Genomic DNA, 12,047 nt, shown 5'->3' with positions numbered 1-12,047 from the left:
TTTTGGAGTGGGGTTTTGAACTGAATGTCTGTTGTGCTTTGCCCACACATCTGTTTAGTATGTTCCTTTATTTTTCAAGGGTTTATTTTCTATTACATATAGGTGTAGGCAGATTTTCTGTCCCACCTGCCAGCTCCGAAATAACCATGCAGAGACTTCTTATTGATTATGAAAGCTCATCCAATAGCTTAGGCTTGTTCTTAACTAGCTCTTACAACTTAAATTGACCCATGTTTTCATTAGTCTACATTCTACCATGTGGCTCTAACCTCTATCCCATTTTATGTGTCCTCCTCATTCTGCATCTGCCTGACTTCTCCCCCTTTTTCTTCCCAGCATTCTCTTTGTCTCCATAACCCTGCCTAGCTGTTTGCAGCTAGCTTTTTATCAAACCAGTGTCAAACAGTGACATCTTCATACAGTGTAAAAGAATATTCCATAGCGCGTGCGCGCGCGCGCGCGTGTGTGTGTGTGTGTGTGTGTGTGTGTGTGTGTGTGTGTGTGTGTGTTCGCGCGCACGTGTGTGGAAGCTGGAGGCATTGGATCCCCTGGAACTGAGGCTACAGAGGGTTCTGAGCCACCTGGTGTGGGTGCAACGAATAGAACTCGGGTCCCTGAAGGAGCAGCCAGTGCTCTTAACCACTGAGCGATCCCTCCAGCTGTGTGTTCCTTTACTAGTGTCGAGGAGCATTTGGGAGGTTGGCTTTTTATTACTAGGGCTCAGTGCGGCCATCTGAGAGGACAGCTACAGCCCGCAAGCCAGGTCGGGGACTCATGGTCTGTTTGGAGTTAAACCATTTTTCTTTTTATAAACTGAGGGACAAATTCAAGACATTCTTTTCTTCAAAGAAATGGAACGAGCCAATTAAGAAGCCCAAAATAAACTCTAAACTGCCAGTCTTCCAGTGAGTTCAGACAGTCCCTTCAGCTCCCACATCCACAAAAGGCTCTCCATCTTAGAGCCTCAGAGCACTTACAGGGGATCTGTTTGGTGTGGTGGTGTGGCTCTTACCTACACTGTGTTAGTCAGGATTATGTTGTTCTGTGACCATCCTCACAGGCAATGGAATAGAGTGAGCCCTTTGGACATTGTTAGGCTCTGGCCGGGAGATGACTTAGTGGATAGTGTTAGCATGAGGACCTGAGCTCGGATCTCCAGCATCATGTGATAAGCTAGGCTCAGTGATGCATGTCTGTACCCCTGTCACTAGGAGGGCAGAGGCAGGAGGAGGCTGCCAGTCTATCCAAAATGGTGAGCTCCAGATCACTGAGAGACAGTGTCTCCAAAAAACAAGGTAAAAACAAGAGAAGACACCTAGCTCCATATATATAGCCATACAGGTGTGCCTGCACACCTACACTTCATCCCTCCTCCATGGCTGTAATTGTCGGTAAGGCCTTGTCCTGAACCGTTGTCTGGGAGGGACTGATGGCGGTGCCACCCTAGGGCCAACACGGGAAGGTGGACCAGTGCCTGCTGACCTTGGCTTCTCTCGTCACCATGTTCACACGTGGTCTGTGCTTTCCAGGACCTGAAGTACAGTTGATTCTTTGTGGGCAGAATGAGGTCTGGGAATCGAAAAGCTGGGTCACCTTGTGTCCATCCATTTCTCTTTCTGTAACTTAAAGGAGCTATGTATAAGTGACTTTCTCAGCCCTGGTAATTCTGTATGCTCTCAGTACGTCTCCTCTCCCGTGGCCCTCCAGCAAGAGAGGGTGGTGGTGTCCTGGGGACCCTCAAGAGTCCTGGCCACGAGGCTGGATGTCAGCTGACACTGGTGTTTCTGTCCTTCCTAGGATGCAGCCTGGCTACTGGGCATCAGTGACTGTAGAAAATGGGACCGTCCTCCATGCTGGCAGGAAGTCCCTCCCCTGTAATTCATGTGTGACCCTAAGTGTCTGAGTAAGGACTGTGGACCTCACATGTTGCTGACACTGGGTTGTCACTCCTCATTGTTGTTTGGCCATCACAGGTGACAATGCGTTGGTTTGCTGTTCGTAATCCGGCACCTGCCTGGTGCCAGCATTTCTGCCCTCTGGGAAGACTCGCATCTAGTGTTTGCTGTGCTCATCCCCCTCCCAGGTGGGGGCAGGGTTAACCTCAGGCCTGACTGTCACCTAGCCGTACCCTGCCACCCTGTGCCCCCAGCATTGTGGTCAGTTTTCTAGTCTGTCTGCATCAGAAAGCATCTTCTCTGATTGCTGCTGCTGGCCCTGCATGGTGGGTGGTATATACCTTTAATCCCAGCGCTTGGGAGGCAGCTACATAGTGAGTTCAGGCCAGCCAGGGCTACATGGTGAGATCCTGTCTCAGCACCCTATCCTACCTAGAGAGAGAGAAAACTAGGGAAAGGCAGCAAGGACTCGAGCTCTTGGTGAACAACTTACTACAGCCTAAGGCTACTCTAAAAGAAATGAGAGCTCTATGTGGCTTTTATTTATTTTTTAAAAATTTTATATTTTTATGTATGTGAGTGTTTTGCTTGCATGGATATTTGTGCAATTCCTCCAGAGGCCAGAAGAGCATTGGATCCCTTGGAACTGCAGTGAGCCTCTGTGTGCATGCTGGGACTTGAACATGGGTCCTTTGGAAAGAGTAACCAGTGTTCTTATCCACTGAGCCATCTCCACCCCTAGTTATGTCCTTAGTCCCCTCAGCGACTTCTGATGATGCTTCGGGGCTTTCTACACAGCAATATTGAGCATACACATACTGATCGTGGCCTTTCAGAGAGTCTCACATTTCAAAGCTAGTATCTGCCCACAGTAAATCACATTACTGTAATCTCATAGTCTTGTGATTAGATCCTCAGAGACTGTAAATGAATTAGATAGCCCCGTCAGCAACAGGGACAAATACACCAAAATGTGTGTGTGTGTGTGTGTGTGTGTCTGTCTGTCTGTCTGTGTGTGTGTGTGTGCGCGCGCGCGCGGGCGCACACATGCGCATGCACTTGTGTATGCATGGTATACCCCTGCACAAGAACAGGCACACCTGAACAGTCAGCACGTTGGCTCATGTTTAAAGTGCATGGTTTATGGGTTTTTATGTGGGTGATTCTATTAGGGGAGTTATTGTTAGAAGGCTCTGCTTGAGGACTAAGGAGTGTTCTCAGCTACTCAGCTAAGGTGTGGTGCCTTGGATTAGCCGTGAGAGCTCAGGCTCTTCCATGGTATTGCTCGAGCTGTGGCATGCCACCCTGCCCTGACTTCTGCAGGTGTGGTGTGTGGTGTGCATCGCTTTTTTGCGCTTCAGTCCTTCAGAGGATGAGTAAGACTCGGCCGTGTTGCTGGATACAAAAGGCTTTGTGGGTTTAGCTAGTATGAGTAGTTTTTCCCTTGTTACAAGTGTTCAAGCCGCCTCATCCCCAGCATGCAGGCTGTCAGTCCCCTGAGCAGTCCTAAGTTGTGAGGCAGAGCTGAAGCAAGCATCCCCTCCCTGATGTGAGTCATGGAGACAGTTCCTGTCCATGGACTTCGGACCTCAAGAGACCTGGCAGCCTGCCTTAACAAGTAAGGGTGGAGGGTGCTCAAGAGCTGTGTGCATGATGGAGGGCACATGCTGCAGGCTCCTGGCGCCCTGGTACCTCCCCCTCCCCCTGACTATTCTGACTGTAAAGGACCTTTGTGTCTAGGAGTGACTGCTGATTTCCTTGGTGTAGTGACTGTCTAGAGAGGGATGGGTCGTGGTGGGATGGACGTGGTGCTGGACAGTACCATTTATTTGTTTATCGCTGTAGAGATGCGTGCGTGTGTGTGTGTGTGTGTGTGTGTGTGTGTGTGTGTGTGTGTGTGTGTGAGAGAGAGAGAGAGGGGGGGGGGGGGAGGTGTTCATGGTGATTATTCTTGTGGAGGTCAGAGGGAGTCAATTTTCTCCCCCACCATGTAGGTCCTGGGCATCGGTCTCCAGTGGTCAGGCTTGGCTGGAGAGTCAGTATCTGCTGAGCAGTCCCGCTGACCCCTGCACAGTACTTCTAACCTACAGTTAGTTTCTCCCATTACCTTGGGGACATGTAGGACTGTAGGGATTTTGCTTTGTTGGTGTGAACTGCAGTCTTAACTCATTTTGTAGTCTGTGTCAACTATCAGTTTGTGAAAGAAATTCAGCAGATGTACTCAGAACGTACAGAAAAGGGCCACTTGGCTCCTGCAGGAGTGGCACAGAGCCCCTGCTAGATGGGCAAGAGTGCCTAATTCACTTCTCACAGCGGCTCCCTGTGACAGTAAGAGCCAGGCTCAGGTGGGACCAGATGTGGCCATGGCTACGCTAGAGTTTCCAATCAGTATTGATCTCGTCTTACTGGTCATTACTCAGATCAGGTCAAAATTACCCGTGACTTGCTAAGCAGAGAAGACCACACTGTCTGCTCTCAGTTGTGTTATGAGTGAGTCCTTTCTCAGCTACTACAGACAGTCACCATTTGATCGCGATCTCTTGGTTTGCTTGGGTGGAGGGTGCAAGCCACATGACTATGTGTGCAGGCCTCTTAAAGCCCATCCAAACTGTTGTGAGATCAGTCCTAAATGGTACCGGTGACTCTCACCCCTGGCATTTGGCCATTGTGTGGGACTCCAGGAGTGGTGGAAATGTTGCAGCTTGTCTTCTGAAAGTGGGTCATAGAGCCTCACAGCTTCTTTGGAGCTGCCGTGTTGTAAGGGCACCCAGACAGCTCTGAGGAGAGGCCCATGACCCTCCAACAGCCATACCAGCTCATGTGGCGCTGTAGCTCATTAGCTTATTCAGGACAGACCCTGACACAAGCACCACGTGACCAGTTGTGAATTCCTGTATCAGAAACTGGGAGGGGGTAAATGTTGAGTTTTGGAGTAGACAGGCAGCAACTGTAATACTGATAATCTCAGCCTTTGACATATAATGGTGTCTACACTGTATGTGTGAGTAATGAGAGTTATGCTGGCTAGTTTTATGCCAACTTGACACAAGCTAGAGTTATCTGAAAGGAAGGAACCTCGGTTGAGAAGGAGCCTCCAAGATCCACTGTAAGGCATCTTCTTAATTAGTGATCCATGGGGAAGGGCCCAGCCCACGGTGGGTGGGGACGTCCCTGGGCTGTGGTCCTGGGTTCTATGAGAAAGCAGGCCGAGCAAGCCAGTGAGCAGCGCCCTCCATTCCTGTCCTGACTTCCTTTGAGGATGAACATGTGGAAGTGTACTCGTGATAAACTGTTTCCTCCCCAACTTGCTCTTGGTCATGGTGTTTTGTCATAGCAGTACTAACCTGACTAAGACAAGTGGCTTTCTGATTGTCCCACCCCTCCCCCATCTGGTGTTGGACCTTGTAGTCATCAGGTAAGTGCTCTTCCTGACCTAGCATGATGAGCCATCAACACCATTCCTCGTCTGGTGGTTTTGAGCACTCTTACGTTAAAAGAACTGAAGGTAGAGAATATAAATGCACATGCACACGCGTGTGTGAATATAAATACTCTTTTTTTTTGTTTGTTTGTTTGTTTGTTTGTTTGTTTGAGATAGAATCTTACAGTGCAGCCCAGGCTCTTGAAACTTGTGCTGAGTTATTACATTTATCTATTTATTTTTAAGCATCAAGACTGACCTTGCTTTCCGCTCTGTGGATGGATTAATTTTTAGTAGAAAGCAGTTCTGCTTCCCTTGTAGCAGTGTGATTATGAGCACACAGAGAAGAGGACAAGATGTCTGGTGTCGGAGGTCATGTTCCAGCAGAGTCGTGACAGTGACAAGTCAGAACACATCTTGGCTGAACGAGGCACAGACAAATTACAAAGTTAAGAAGAAGATAAAGGAAAACATAAAACAAATAGGAAAGTACCCCTTTGGGTTTGTGGTCTGCCAGCCACTGCCATGTCAGATCCCAGCAGCACAGAGTTAGTGCTCCAAGCCTGAGACCCTCCTGCACAGGAGTAAGCTGTAAAAGTCATTCAGAGTTGGTCGTGTGGCACACTCCTTTAATCCCAGCTTTTGGGAGGTGGAGACAGGTGAGTCTCTGAGTTCAAGGCCAGCCTGCTCTAGAGTGAGTCCTACGATGGATGGGCCCATAGCCACATGCACAGGCCCCACTTGTCTGTCGGGCGATGGGCCTCACTCTTGCCCACAGTCACTGCCCCTAGTCTCCCGCAGCAGGGGTGACCATTCCGCGTGACAGTGGCAGGGGTGGATGTCACCGTTTAGGACACAGCTCGGAAACACCACGTACATGTGTGAGTAGTGACCTGCACCTCAGGGAAGGGTTGAGTCCTGTTCTGTGCAGAGCAAGCTCCCAAACCCAGTGTAAAAGGGAAAAAAGCTTGGTCTTTCATCCTCTTCCTCTGCCTTTTCCATACCTGCAAATCCAGCTGCTGCTCATCGTCTCCATGAGCCCTGCACCTGTTCCAACAGCCCAGTCAGGCATGCAGCCTCACCCACCGTGTCTGAATGTACTCCTTCATAGTCATGATCTGATCTTAGACCACAGCTCAGGATGTATGCACCAGTCAGTCAACTGTACCTTAGCATCATGTCAGCCAGCTGATTGTATATGCTGTCTTCAGAATAGAGCCCTCAGGCTCCTCTCCATCCAGTGAGCTTCACAAATTCATGCAGATTGTTCTGTTTCTACTTCTGGCTTCTTGGGGTTCATAACTTAGGGTCCCCCCCCCCAGCCATTCTCGCCTCTCAGAAGGGTCCTGCATGTCATAAGGAGCTGGGCTTCTTGGCCTGCACTGTGACCTCTGGCTCAGGTCCTGCTGATCTCTGCAGTGATGTGCCTCGCCCTTTGTCCACGCAGCTGCTGGGGCTGATGCTGAGGAGTGCCTTGAGTCTTCTGGGCAGAGGGGTCGGCCCTTTCACCATCTGCCCATGCCCCTGTCCACCATCCCTTTGCTGTGGGTGCTCTCACTGAATCCTCACGTCTTTGCACGGGTGCACAGCTCATCATCAGTGTGCTCTTCTGGACTTGCTCATCCACACGGGACAGCAGGGGCATCTCAGGCAGACAGGAGCCCCTGCACTGCTCCGTGGTGCTCCCTGAGAGCTCCTCCCACAGAACTCATTCATTTGGGTGCCAGTCACTTCTTCATTGAACACAAACAGAGGCCTCTGTGCACGGTCCCCAGCTGGCTGTACTGTGCAGTGTCGATCAGACTCAAACTTCACCACTGGTTCCCATAGGACAGTGGTGATGGATCTGAGTAGCACTGGAGACGAGTGTAATTTTATCCACAGCCATGGTTCTTGGTGTCCAGCAGGCTCATCTCATTGTCTGAGAAAATGACGTCTGGACTGAACACGATGCTTGTGGCGGGAGGGATTACTTGGTTGGCAGTTGTGTTTGTGTGCTGGTAGTGCTCCATAGTAGGCTTCACGTCCCACACACGCTCCGAGCGTAGGCGAGGCACGGAGCCAAGACGGGTGTGTGTGCTGCCTCTTCCTCACCCCACAGCTGCTCCCAAGGCTGTGCCCACTGCTGTCCCAGCTCACAGTGGCAGCCGGGCTGAGCTGTGTCAGCTCTGTCTGAGGGCTGTGGGCAGGAGGGCTTTGTCTAGGTGATTGTTTTTAAAGTTCCCTTAACAACTGCCCCTGGTCTGGCCAGCGTTGAGCATTGAGCCTGTGGCTGCATCAAATGCCCCCCCCCCCCCAGTGAATTCCACCTAAGGCTAAAAGATGAGGAAGGCAAGGAGCAGGGTTCGCAAAGCCCCATCCGTGTACAATCTGAGAAGTATGGGGAGGCGCTCTGCCCCAGGGATGCAGTGGTGGCCCTTACAGACGGGCACTTTCTGGCCTGGGGAATGGCACGCTAGAGGAAATGGATCGGGTCACTTGAGTGTTACATGAGCCAGCATTGTAAGTCAAAGTAGCTTTCCGGCAGAGAATCACACACTTGTTGGCTTTTCCCCTCATTTTCGGTATGAATTGTGCAGAACTGTCATTTTTCTTGAGGGCGTGTGAAGAACCTGTAACAGCTGCGGAGTCCGGTGTCTTCCGTTAACCACCTCAGGAGGAGGCAGGGGCTTGAGTCAGCCACAAGTGGGCTCCATAGTCCCATCCAGCCGTGTTCGGAGGGCGTCTTCCATGAGCTGTCAGCTTTGCACTTGGTTTGGGCTGTCTTCCCCTGCTCTGCAGAACTTGAGTCTGGGATGGAGGCTGCAGGCTTTTTGTTGTTTCGAACTTCCTTGGCTGTCTTCCTTTTCATTGTTACTGTTTCCTATTACATGTGAAGAAGGACTGTGGGGTCTTAGGGACTTGTAGTGTAGTTGAACCTCTTTGCGTTTTCTCCCTGGATGGAAAGCTTAATTAAAAGACAACAGCTTGGTCTTCGGGCCATCAGCCCGTGATAGTGCCAGGTGTTCAGTCTCAGTGTGTGCCACGCCTTGTGGTCGTAATGAGACCCTAGCAGCTCTGCCTGAGGGTCCTTTAAGTGCTGGGCTCTGGGCTGGTAAGTCCCCCTTCACAGGCGAGTCAAAAGGAGCAAGGCTCCCGTGGTGCCTTTCTGTGCGATCCACTGTGCCAGCGGAACATGCTGACAGGTGATTTTCGTCTCTGTGAAGAGTGATGTGACTCCACTGTAGAGGGTGGCTGCTGGCACGTCATAGCTTTCGGTGTTAATGGTGGAGGGTTGTATTACGGCCATTTCTTGGTGTGTTGTGACCTGTCCACCCCCCCCAGCACCTACACTCTGAAGTGTGTGGGCCATGGAAGGCTGGGGGATGGGCTAGAGATGGGGGGGCACCAGGTGCAGAACAATGGCTACTAAATTGTGTCCTGAGCTGCCAGCCACATGAGTGCTGCGTGGTCTCATTACCACATGAAGTGCCACAGAGGGGCCTTTCATTTCCTCCCAGGGCCTGTGTTTCCCAGTCTCACTGGAGGGAGCGAGGAGGAGGGAGCCCTGCTACCCCCCCCCCCCAGTTGACAATGAGGCACAAAGTGCTGGCAGAAGGCCCACAGTGTGTCCTGGGGCTACTTTTGATGACTGGAGTGGCTGTGACTCACTGAGAGCGTGCCCAGCAGATGACAGAGCCCACCCTCCCCCACCCTCCCAAGATGATCAGGCCAGTGTCCTTTGTGCCTCTCCTCACCTCGTCCAGCTTCTGCCATTGCAGCTCATGATGTGTCCCCAGCAGCCAGCCTGCAGGCCTGCCGAGCTCTGACAGTGGTTTTTACCATATATGGTCAGCCGTGCTCTGTGGCTGACAGCTGGCCAGGGTAATTTCCTCCCTTTGCTTTGATTGGCTGCACAGCTGCTTGGAGCGTGGTGGGATCTGGAAGTGTGTGGTGAGAAGCCACCTAGTCCAGTGCTGGGAATGTTTTAACTCTTTCCATGCTGGGCACACTGGCCGCTAGCTGCTCCAGGCCTCGGTGTAGGAATGGACAGGGAAGGGCTGCCCTGAAGTCCACCCCGTGTCCATGAGCACATGCTTGCTGTGTCATCTGCACACGCAGCAGCCGGCAGCCCATAGGGTTCAGGGAAGACTGAGTGGGAGGCAAGGGCCCCGGGCACGCACATGTGCATTGGTGGTGAGCAGTGCTCAATGGGTCTCATCTGGCCGAGCGCTGAGTCCTGCGTAAGTGACGTGGGCCACCGAGTTGGGTCTGCACTGCACTCCGCTGGCCTGTTCACCAGGCACACCTGCCCTGCTGTGGCCAAGTTCTCCTGCCCACAAGCAGTATTGTGTTCTGTGCCCTCACTGCAGAGTCCAGGCGCTGCATCTCCCTTTGCTCTCTAGGACATGTTAGACACGCACTGACTCCTTAACGGAGGGACACCCCTCTCCATCACCCTTGGACCACGCTTCTCTCTCGTGCTTTGCTTCCAATCTGGGTTTGACTATATTCCACCCCATCATGGGTTCTTGAGGTTTTTGTTTGTTCTCAGCTAGGAAGTGTCCCGTGGAACCAGATGGTCTGAAGTACTGAGTTTTTACTTTGTAACTGGGCAGTGGTGGCACAGGCCTGTAATACTGGTACCCTGGAAGCAGAGGCAAGTGGATCTCTGTGAGTTCAAGGCCAGGACAACCAGGACTGTTACATAGAGAAACCCTGTCTCAAAAACAACACAAACAAAACAAAACCAAACAAAAACAAAACAAAACAACAACAACAAAAAAAGAAAAGAAAGGAAAAGAAATACTGGGTTGGCCATCATGGCTAGAGTTGCCACCCATCTTTAATCCCAGCACTCAGAGACAGAAGCAGAGGTAGGCAGATCTTGAGTTTGAGGCCAGCCTGGTCTGAACGTGAGTTCCAGCCAGCCGAGGTTATATATTCTCAATAAATTGTCTCAATAAGCTAAACCCCTACCTCCCAAAAAGGAATTGCGTGTTTTCAGGTTGCTATTTTGTATTGCTTGAGGGCAGAGGGGATGCTGATTGCTATGGAAGCCTAGGAAAGACCTCCCGGGGAGGGAAGGGTGCAGATGGGGTCAGACCGTTCAGTGTGGGGCCTTTACTGCTCTGTTGCTGTAGGGATTGAGTTTAGGACTCTGAGTGTCAGTCATCCTGTACCCCACCAGTGGCACATTTGAATAAGAGTGTGTTAACCTTTTCACTTCTGCTTCTTTTGCCTTTGATGAAATATCCATAGCTTTATAGTAACTTCTCTCAAGTCCTCAACGGGCTTTATTTTATTTAGGTGTGGTCTATATTAAATCCAGTACTTGGGCCAGTAAGATGGCACCATGGGCAAAGGTGATTGCTGCATCAGCCTGGTGATGTCAGTTTAACCCTGGAATGTGTGTAGAGAGAAGCTATCCCACAGAGCTGCCCTCTGAACCTCCACACGTGTGATGTAGCGTGTGCGTCGCCCCCACCTCTACACACAGCAGTACATTTAAAAGTTATTTTGAAGGAAGGGTGTGGTGGCACACACCTTTGATCCCAGCACTTGGGAAGTAGAGCCAGCAGGACTGTCTTCAAGGGACCCTGCCTCACAAAAATAAAATGGGTGAGCCCAGCTCTTGCGATGCCTGTGGTGCAAAGGTTACCCGTGTCCGCAGGGACTTCAGTCTGTCTTTCCTCGGGGCCACACCTCTCCTGGCAGCCTCAGCTGCCGGGTTATCTTACCTCCCAGAGTAACTCAGTCTGACGTTTTACTCCAGAACACACCCACATACCTGAAGGCTGATGTTTCTGCTCCCTTAAATAAAGCAAAACTTCTCCGTGTGTTTCATCAGCAAGTTGTACCGGTATGTTCCTCCCCAGCTAAGTCCACCCCGTCATCCTCCGTCACCATGGCTCCTCCCTGTGGAGTGGCTGAGGCTTCACACATCCCAGCAGGACATGGACTCACACAAATGATTGTCTCAGGAAAAGGAAGCTGGAGAAAGAGTCGCTTCAGTGGGTGCCCCTTCCTGACTGCTTTCAACTCTGCTCTTGTGAATGGAGCCCTTGTGCTGATCAGAAACTTCCCCCTGCTTCCGGGCATGTTTGATTCCGTTCTCCTCTCTGGACTTCACCAGCTCTCAGTCTGTCCCCCCAAAGCCAGAAGTGAATTGTTACTGAAATGTGGGTGCATCAGCAAACATTGGGAAAGGCTGAGCTGCACTGCCCTCTCGCTAGGAGTCACAAGACCTGAGCCCTCCATCTTGCTGTCCCTAGTCTGGAGTGGAGGCGATCCGGACCCTCACATTGTCCTGGCCACACCCAGTTTGGGCCAGAGGCCTAGCTGGGAAGTTGGAAAGGACAGGGGAAGCGAGGCAGTGCCTGGCTTGGTGGGAGACAGGTGATGAGTTCCAGGGGAGAAGCTAGGAGGAATGTACAGCCACCTTGAGGGTCCTACGGCCGTGTGTGAGGCTGGTGACCAGTGTGCCACTTTGTCATTGGACGCGGGCTACTTCGGAAAACGTTAACAGATGTTACACGTGTCTTCTCTGGGGGCCCCAGGCTGGTCACTCATCCTGTCTAGCAACAGTGTCATTGTGCCTTATTGACTGACCATGGGGACACGCACAACATAATCTTGTATAAGCCACACAGGACACGTTACAAGTCTTGGATTTTCAGAGTCCATCTCTCTACAGAGTGGCATCCCCCTGTAGGAGCATCTGTGGGAAATCCGCCGTGTGTTGTGTACAC

At 51.3% G+C, this 12,047-nt stretch overlaps 2 protein-coding genes across 2 annotated transcripts in view; both read left to right on the top strand.

The window, feature by feature from the left end:
- Sgsm1 (small G protein signaling modulator 1) overlaps positions 1–12,047 on the top strand; it is a 641,040-nt gene that overhangs the window by 47,515 nt on the left and 581,478 nt on the right. The window lies entirely within an intron of this gene.
- Coro1c (coronin 1C) overlaps positions 1–12,047 on the top strand; it is a 64,784-nt gene that overhangs the window by 25,651 nt on the left and 27,086 nt on the right. The gene's annotated exons all lie outside the window — the stretch shown is intronic.

The sequence above is a fragment of the Phodopus roborovskii genome, unplaced genomic scaffold, assembly GCF_943737965.1.
Source record: "Phodopus roborovskii unplaced genomic scaffold, PHOROB, whole genome shotgun sequence".
Lineage (NCBI taxonomy): Eukaryota > Metazoa > Chordata > Mammalia > Rodentia > Cricetidae > Phodopus > Phodopus roborovskii.
Note: the sequence above shows the minus strand (reverse complement) of the source record. Positions and strands in the feature narration are given on the sequence as shown.